Here is a 10,075-nt window from a genome sequence, read left to right as displayed (position 1 = left end):
AGCATCTTTATATAGCATTATTTTCCCTTGCACAAATTACTTATGTCTAGCAACTATACATTTAACTAATTTATTTATTTAAAGTAAACTTAGAAACTAGCTAATTAATGTAATAATTCTAACATTCCCTACTAAATGCATTAATCCAACAAATATAACACTCCCTTATTAGAAACTAACCTAATTAATGTAATACATCCAACAAATAAAATATGGTACCCATATACAAATCTATCAACTATCTAGAATACAACAACTTGCAAGAAACACACTTGATGCCAATAGTGGCCAAAACTTCACTCCTTAATATAAAAATTGAAAGGAAACAATTTCATTCTTATTCAATGTATTATGCAAGTAAAATAAGGTTAGTTACTGGTTTGAGTTCCAGTTGGAAGAACTAGTTTGCTAATAGGATAAAATTTTGGATAGGGTTTTGAGGTCATTATACAAAAATATGTAAAAATTATATATGTACATATTTATGAAGTCTAGAAGCATAAGTTAAACCCAGTTTGTCCCATAGTGTTATAAAATCATATGAAACTATAGACATAAACTTTAAACTTGTAATTATAGCATCAAACTCGTGAAGAAACTTACAATAAATGTTAGGTTAGAAGAGTACAAACAGATGTGTTTATTTAGAATGTGGTAACCTTAGTTTTTCCTTAAAAAATTTGCAAATTAATGTGTTTTATTTCTTTAAATTTATTTTAGTTTACCTTAAATTATATTTTCTCCTATATAAGTTCTTTTTGGTGTCCAATTTTTTCACACATGTAAATTTCTTACAATTCTTTTTAAAAAATCTATTAAAAGATAAAATTGTTAAAGCACATTTTTTTAGCTATATTGAATATTCTTAATGTCTACTATTTATTGAAAAATATTTTTCATATTTCTAATGTCATACAAAAACTTAAAAAATTTTAAATGAAATATGTTTTTGTTTTTTCAAATATCTAAAGGCAATATACCTATGAAACAAGGGTCTAGAAATTTGAATATTGAGGACACGATTTAAAAATTCTCCAAGTAAACGATTACACTACAAGATGAGCCATAGTAAAATGATTATTTATTATTATTATAATAAATATTATTAAATTATATAATTTGATAAATAAATAATAAACTAGTATACCTAAAAATTTAATTCATTTTTTTGTAAAATAAGCCGAGAGGTATCTAATTTCAAAAGAATTAATATAAATTTAGTAAATATTGTATTCAAATGAACACAAAAATTCCATGAATAAACTTTTGTATTTATTTTTATATATACTATTTTTATATATACCAGGTACAGATTAGAAAAAGAACTATATTGAAGATTGTTGCCATTGTAGAAAGTCTCTCAGCTTAATCAATATATACATAAATTGATCAAAATGAAAATCAAAGCTAACTCAAAAATAAAAGTTGTATAAAATAAGAAAAAATAAAATCAAAATTTATGACTTGTTTGTAACTCACTTGTAACGTACATCATCTTTAAATATTTATCATATAAATTTGTATAGAATAAATATACTAATTTTATTGTGATGAAGGTACGCTCTGATACCATTGATGAAGGGCCACACCACCCTACCAACTCATAACCAAAAATGCCACAATATGAAGACAAGAGATGACAAAATGCTTCAAACAATTTTATTATACTTGAAAATGCAATAGAAATTACAATAACATTTCTACAAGATCTCTCAAGATCTAATCCAAGCCCAAGCTAGTCCAGATCCACACTCTGGTAAAAACCTCCAAGATGTCAACTTGTGCTCGCAAGCCACCAAGCAATATCCTTGTTTCTAAACCATAGCCACTAGCTCTTCTCCAACTTTACACAAAATCCAAGTGTAAACTGCCTCACATTCAGTGCTCTGTCTACACACTCACGACTCCATTACAATCCTGCTATAAACTGCCTCACATTCAACACTTTGTCCATAGACTCAGGAAAACTCACTCTTCACTTTCTCCTTCTCTTTCACACCTTGAAGCTTTCACCTTCCAAAGCTTCTACTTCTCGAGCTTCTCCTTCTCAAGCTTCTCCTTCTCGAGCTTCCACTTCTCAAGCTTGATTAGAAATGCTCATATGCCTTGCTTAAATAGGCACTTACCATCCCATGCATGACTTATCCACAAACTTCTACAACTTCCACAACCTTCTACAATATTCATAACTTTCTACAATATTCATAACTTTCTAGAATTCTACCCACACACTTCGATAAATGGAATGACAACCATTTTTATTTTATTTTTTCTATTATGCCACCTATGCACCTTGAAAATAGAAATTTCTCCTTTTCTCCTTTTTTCCGTTTATTTTATTTTTTATTATTTCTCCTCTAATTTTCATCACTTTCTTTCTCCTCCACAATTTTTTTTTTCAATAATTTTCCCATACAAGATGCTCCTGCATCAGACTCCACCGGTAGATAGGAAATTGTGTCCCACACTTTGACACCAAAAAAGAAATATCTACCACCATCTTCATCTTCACCAAAGGTTTCGACCTCAACGTGGACAAGAAAACTACCATACAAATCTTCCACATCTGCATTACTCTATCAAACACCAGAATCTCAACCATCCAATTAGCATGCTCACTCCCAAGAACAAACTAAACATAATTCTTCATCAACAAACCCTCATTCACATCAGCAACTAGTGAATCCACACCAGTAGCAACAAACCTCACATCAGCAACAACAAACTCCATATCAACACCAACATGTAGATCTCCATCAATACATGCCAAACTAGCAATATCATTGCTCACAACAAGATGCTCTACAATACATAACTCACCTCCAATAGCAACCAGATCATCCATGACCAAGTGCTCTACAACATACAAGTCATGACCAACATCAACTAGATCATCCACGACCACACACTCTATAGTCTCCATGTTAGACTCAACCAACTGATCATGAAAACCAATCTCCATCCCAAAATCAGCAAGGTTAGGAATATCCTCAACAACAACCTATATTTTCTCTACAAGTTCTGCATCAGGCTCCACAAACTGATCAACAAAGTCATCCTCTTCCACCTTGACCTTCTTAGCTTGATCAGCCAATCTAGCATCCAACCGAGAAAACATCTTAGAAAAATTCCTCTCCACTATATCATAGATTTTCACAATCATCTTAGGGTCCAATCCTCTTGGAGCCATCTCCCAAGATCTTCATAAACCCTCTGTAACAATTCCTTCCCACACTCCTTGTGACAACCAAATTGTTTGCAAGTCATATTTCAACCTAACACCTCACACGAAAAATCAAGAACCACATCACAAGTCTAGGATAGCGGATTTACAATCCACCAGCTCTCCACAATCATGCCTCATCAAGTTCAGTCTTCCATCTCTGTATCAATCCATCAATCTGCATGTCCTCCCAAGGTCCTAGTGCAAACTGCCTCAGCTTCGGCAATCTATTTACACACTCAGGAACTCCCACTCTAATACACTTGACCCAACCAAGGTCCTAGTACAAACTTCCTCACACTTCGACGATTTGCTTGTACAGTGAAGAACTCCTGCTCTGATACCACTGATGAAGTATGTGCTCTGATACCACTAATGAAGGGCCACACCACCCTACCAACTCATAATAAAAAATGCCACAATATGAAGACAAGAGATGACAAAATGCTTCAAATAATTTTATTATACTTGAAAATCCAATAGCAATCACAATAACATTTCTGCAAGATCTCTCAAGATCCAATCCAAGCCGAAGCTAGTCTATATCCACACTCTGGTAGAAACCTTCAAGATCTCAACTTGTGCTCACAAACCACCAAGAAACCTCCTTGTTTCTAAACCGCAACCACTAACTCTTCTCCAACTTTACCTAAGATCCAAGTGTAAACTGCCTCACATTCGGTGCTTTGTTTACATACTCACAACTCCATCACAATCCTGTTGTAAACTGCCTCACATTTGGCGCTCTATCCACAGATTTACTAAAGCTCACTCTTCACTTTCTCCTTCTCTTTCACACCTTGAAGCTTTCACCTTCCAAAGCTTCTACTTCTTGAGCTTCTCCTTCTTGAGCTTCTCCTTCTTGAGCTTCCATTTCTCAAGCTTGATTAGAAATACTCATATGCCTTGCTTAAATAGGCACTTACCACCCAATGCATGACTTATCCACAACCTTCTACAACTTCCATAACCTTCTACAATATTCATAACTTTTTACAATATTCATAACTTTATAGAATTCTACCCACACACTTCGATAAATAGAATGACAACCATTTTTATTTTTATTTTTCTATTATGCCACCTATGCACCTCAAAAATATAAATTTCTCCTTTTCTCCCTTTTTCCATTTATTCTATTTTTTATTATTTCTCCTCTAATTTTTGTCACTTTCTCTCTCCTCCACAATTTTTTTTTTCAATAATTTTCCCATGCAAGATGCTCCTGCATCATATTGACATAGATTAATCTTGCCAAAAATTAATATCTAACTCTTCTCTTTAAATAATATTAATATGATTGATCCAACTAAAAATTTGTTGCATGGAGTAATCGAGGTAGAAATTCAATTGGCATAGATTTATCTTAGGATAAATTATTATCTAATTTTTTTGCAATGTATAATGTATACTAAAATAAGAATTCTTCTAGCTAAAGGTTATCTCTTTGGAAATAAAAACTAGGGCTACCTATAAGGAAAAGGTGGAAATTTAGTTGGCATACATTAATCTTAGCAAAAATCATTACCTGTTTCAATGTCTAACTTATAGTAAAATAAAACTTTTTCTAACTAAGGGTTACCAACTTTGAATAATAAAAATTAGGGGCCCACCTATAAAATAAATGTAGAAAACTTCCTTGATCAAGGTTAATTAACACCTTTGAAAAATAAAAACTACGAGCCGACCTATACCACAATAACCTAAGACTATGCCTATATTTATAGGAGTGAATGCGAGGAGCGACAACCAATTCATTTATCATTTCTTGCATAATGTTTTACTTTATAGAACTCTACTTCAGTTGATTACCACTACTGATAAGAAATGGCATCCAATGTACCACCAAAGAAGCAGAGGCTAGGGCGAAAGCCCAAAAGCACACAAACAAATAATAATGAGATGGAAAAAAAGGCTTGCTGATGTTGTGAAGATTAAAATGCCAACGCCAATGCCACAAAATTCTACATCTTCTGAAAGGCAGAATAACAATGAGATCCCCAATCATTTGATGGAACTACAAGTGAAAACAAAGGCTAATAAAGGGAAGAAGAAGACAGTGAGAGAGTCGTACAAATTTTATATCTTCAAGGTGTTGAAACAAGTCCATGCCAATGTGGGGATTTCAAGCAAGGCAATGATTATCTCGGACAACTTGATTAATAACGTGTTTGATAGACTGAGCAGTGAAGCATACAAACTGGCCAAGTACACCAAGAAGAATATGGTCACTTCAAGGGAGGTTCAGGCTACTGCAAGGCTTATGATTCCTGGTGAACTTTGTAGGCATGCCATGTCTGAGGGTAACAAAGTTGTTGCCAAATTCATAGGATAGTCTATTTTTTTTGGTTTCATTGAATTATTAGATGGGATGTTTGATTATGGTACCGGATAAATTGAATTTTTGGGTTTGTTTCATAATGGTTTATGCTGTTAAAACTATAGTTCTTTGTTAAAGATAGTCTCACAACTTATCATTGCAATCTAGTCTATTTCCTACATGTCTTATTGAATTCATTGTGATTGGCTTTTATGGATCTATTGATGTAAAATGATTTGAAGCCTTGCTCTTGTATAGCATGCATATTATTTGATCGTTGCCAAATAATGAGTCAAACTTTTGTTGAAGTCTTTATTATGTAAAGATTAGATTAAAATATTTCTAAAATCACAACTATAAGCTTATAACCATCTTCGATTGTTGAAAATTCATATCAAGTAAAAATAAATTTTTACATTTCTTTGTAATATAACTTAGATGGATTCATCGGGATCTAAAACTAATTAGAAGATGGTTTGTATGGGAATTGAAAAATACAAATAAAAATTAGATCACTAAAGTTTTAGCCCTAATTTGGATTGACATGATCTTTTTGCTTGCAAATCAGTGAAATGATTACCATTCTTGTAATGCTTTATATTTGGATCAAACTAAAATAGATTACCCTAACTTGGTGGGGGTCGATTTTGTCCTTTGACAACTTAAGAGAAGCCTGGTCCAAATACTAATAGTTTCTTTTAGTATTTCCTATTTCTAACAATTAGTATTAGAGAACATTTACTCAAAGAAGGCCTAACAACTTGAGTAATATCTCTATGGATATGGATCAGTTAGAGAAGAGCCTAGAAGAATCTGTTGAGAAACTTGATGTAATCACATAGGAAAGAGATATTATGAAGGACAAATATAAAAATGCAAAAGACTACATTTAGAAGCTAGCAAACAAAATTGAATCTATCATATCCAAGATATAGTATAATAGGGAATGTGCACCAAGTTGTGGTGTGAAAAACATGACACCTAAAGTTTCTTTTTTTGATTTTACAAAGTGGGTACACACTATAGTGCGCAAGCGCTTTGGCTTGGGCTCCACATGCCTTAGGCTTGTGGAGTGCAAGCCAAAGCGTGTATGTGTTAGGCTTGTGGAGCCCAAGCCAAAGTGTGTATGTACTATAGTGCATACGTACTTTGAAAATCAAAAACTTTTTAAAATGGGCTGCAAACCCATGACCCATTTTATCATTTCATTTGGCTTTTGTATTTCTCCCAAACAATGTGCACATGGATTGAAGAAGTTGAAGAATATTTTCACCTACCTCCTCAAAATCCCTCCTCATTGTCGAAGTTCAAGATCAAGATCACATAGTATGCTTTCTACTCTTGTTTTTGTATTGTTTTATATGTTTTTGCATTTTTTAAATAAGTTTTTACATCATTTTGTAGGTATTTTCATTTTTTCTTTAAATTTGTTTATTTATTTAGATTGCAATTGATTTCTTATAAGGAAATGTAAATAATCAACCACCAAATCCCTAGCCAGATCAACAAAAGAAAAATGAAAACCCTCCACAAGATCCTAATCAAAACCCTCCACAAGATGAAAATCAAAACCCTCCACAACAAGAGGAAGAAATTTTTCAACTTGCACCAAATGGAAGACCTCCTCCTAGCAGCCAAGAAAACATTATGAATGAAATAGAAAGAGGAAAAAATTACTTAGAAGCACTCATTGGTAGGTTGAAAGCTTGTGGACAAACTAATATGATGAGAGCACAATTGGCATCCTCCCTCAAGTCCATTATGATGCATGTAGCTTTTGTTAGTGGTCAGTTGGATATTTGGCATGTTAAGAGGGATGAACAAAGAAGATATGCAAATAAATGATCATATCAAGATGTAAGAAAAAAATACCAAAAGGTAGCATTTGTGCATTGTTTAAAAAGCTTGGTGAACAAAATATTGTTAGACATACAACTAAAAGGTTCTCCATCCATTCGTGCATACATGATGGTACTAGAAATAAATTTTGGGATATATGGTGGATGGTCTTTGATGCCCCTCCCTACAATAATCATGAGGTTCCAATGTATTTATTAAATAAATTGTATTGTGAATTTCATTGGGGAGATCCCCAATTATTTTCATATATTAAAAACTCAGGGTAGAGGTGGGGGGTCATTATCTGAGAGGTCAGGGGCACATTGTGACCCTAATTTAGTTAGGACACTTGTTTTCAAGCCACAAGGTGAGCATGTGATTATTCTTTTAGCTATGAAGGAACATGTAGAGACTAGCACTCTAGGGACTATTAATGCTTTAATGCAGAACCTCATTCATTTCATGAGTCTACTAGTTGAGGAGGAGGCTTTTGTGTCTCACAGTCACATGTGCATATCATGTGGATCCTTATGCACATTTGGTAGTCATGCTGGAGATAGTATGGATGATGGACTAGTCACTAATCAATTCTTGAGTCGGACATTTGACATTGACACACAGGTAAATTACAATTATAATAAACTAATTTGATCACATTTCATATGTATAGTGGATGACTAATTAATTATCATGCATTAACATTTTCCAAAATTTAGGGTAAGAGTGTTGCTAGCCCTAGTGCAGATCCCCTAGCTCCATTTTTCATCCCATCAATGTGTTGAGAGGTATGTATTTATTTAATCATTTAAATTAATACATATATTTATTAAGTAATAATATAAAGGATTGACAAAAAAAATTTATGCATGCACATCAGTTCTCTACTAGACCATCGACATTCACAAGGGACTCCGAGCCTAGGCATGATACAAACTTCGTAGAGGTACTTTTTTTCGTGTTAATTTAATTTATTTGATTTTTTTTTATGTGTTTCATGTTACATGTAAATTGTATTATATGACATGCAACTATTGACATCTGAGACTCCTCCTCATCTTCGCTAGTCCATTAATCATGGAGTTGTTGCAATGATGGCTAATTCAGAGCCATCGACTGAGGTATGAAAGAATTTTCTTGGTTTTAGTTATTATTTATAATAATTAGTATCAAAATTTTGAATGTTATTTATAAGTGATTATATTGATTGAATTTTTGTAGGGCCTTGTTACACTCAATCATCTGCGAGCCTTTGAGGCAGACGTATAGAGTGACTGTTTGATGGTGGTATGAAAATGATTAATTTTGTGTGTACATATATTTGATTTCAATGTATAATAATTATTGATTCATATCTACTTTGTTTGAATCAACTTGAGTTAGAGAAGAGCCTAAACAAGAGGATGAGCATGTGTGTGAGGAAAACCCCATCATTCCTAGCATCTCCCTCCATAGGATGACCAAATACCTCTAGGGATTTTTTTCCTTCCCCTCATGGGAAGGAGAAGATATAGTTGATAGACACACATGTCCAGACATTAGTGGACATATATATTGCATTTTATGTCAGTGGACATATTCGATATACATTTAATGTATATATAAGATTTAATATTTGATGTATGACATATATTTGATGCATGCCATTATTAGACTTATGACATTATTGGTTATCATAATATATTATGTGTTTGTTAATGTATGACATTATTGGTTATCATTTTATATTATATGTTTGTTCATGTATGACATTATTGGTTATCATAATATATTATATGTTCATTCATGTATGATATTATTGTTTATCACAATATATATCTTTTTTTTATTTTTTATGTTTTAAGTACACTTTATATATTTCATTTTAATTTAAATTGTATCCAAAATGATGTAAACTACTCACACCAAAAGCTAGTGGATTCCTAGAAAGAACACTTTTAAGGAGAACTACCTTTCCCACCTTCATAAGTGTCTTCAAAGACTCTTTCCAACTTGGTTACAATGTTGAAAAAACTTCTACCCAACTTCACAAACCTACTTGATCACTTTCCCTATTCAAGACTTGGGAAGCAATAAAGGAAAAATGAGAAAACTTGAGAAATGGATCATAATCAACTTCTTGCTTCAAACTAAAAACTTAGACACTTCAATGAACACCTAATAACTATCTCACAAACTTTAGTCTATGATCTATTCCATCCTTATAAGAGATTCTTCAACATCCTACGAGTGAAAATAATCTTTAACATCCTATGATTGTATTTTCTTTGCAACAATATGTAATTTGCTAATTTTCAAACAACTCTTGACAAAGGGAAGTGATTATGTTTCAAAACCATGAAATGACTATTAAGACACCAAGAAGATCCTTAACATCTTCCAGTAACTCCATTCAGTGATAACATGTGGCTATATAAGGTGTAATGACTCTCAAAACACTTATTGAGTCAACTTATTAACAAAAACAACAAAAAAAGAAAAATCATTAAGACTAAGGCAACTTGGGTTTATAGGCGACCTCAAGTTCTTGGACCTTACAAACTAGGATTACCTTATTACCATAAAAAAATAACATGTTCAAAATGATGTGTATGATTAGTCCTTTACCTTCTATCATGAGTCTCCATCATTGGATGAGATGACATATCCAATTGCCACAGTCAAAGATTGTTGCCTTATGGCATTTAGTGACTCCT

The 10,075-nt window shown here is 32.8% G+C and overlaps 1 pseudogene; it reads left to right on the top strand.

Moving 5' to 3' along the window:
- The first annotated feature begins 5,120 nt into the window (after positions 1 to 5,120).
- Positions 5,121 to 5,558, top strand: LOC149540513 (uncharacterized; annotated as a pseudogene).
- Positions 5,559 to 10,075: the final 4,517 nt, after the last annotated feature.

Source organism: Cupressus sempervirens, chromosome 9 (genome assembly GCF_028749045.1).
Source record: "Cupressus sempervirens isolate cs-2001-9-10 chromosome 9, ASM2874904v1, whole genome shotgun sequence".
NCBI classification, from domain to species: domain Eukaryota; kingdom Viridiplantae; phylum Streptophyta; class Pinopsida; order Cupressales; family Cupressaceae; genus Cupressus; species Cupressus sempervirens.
This window is presented reverse-complemented; position numbering and strand designations above follow the sequence as displayed.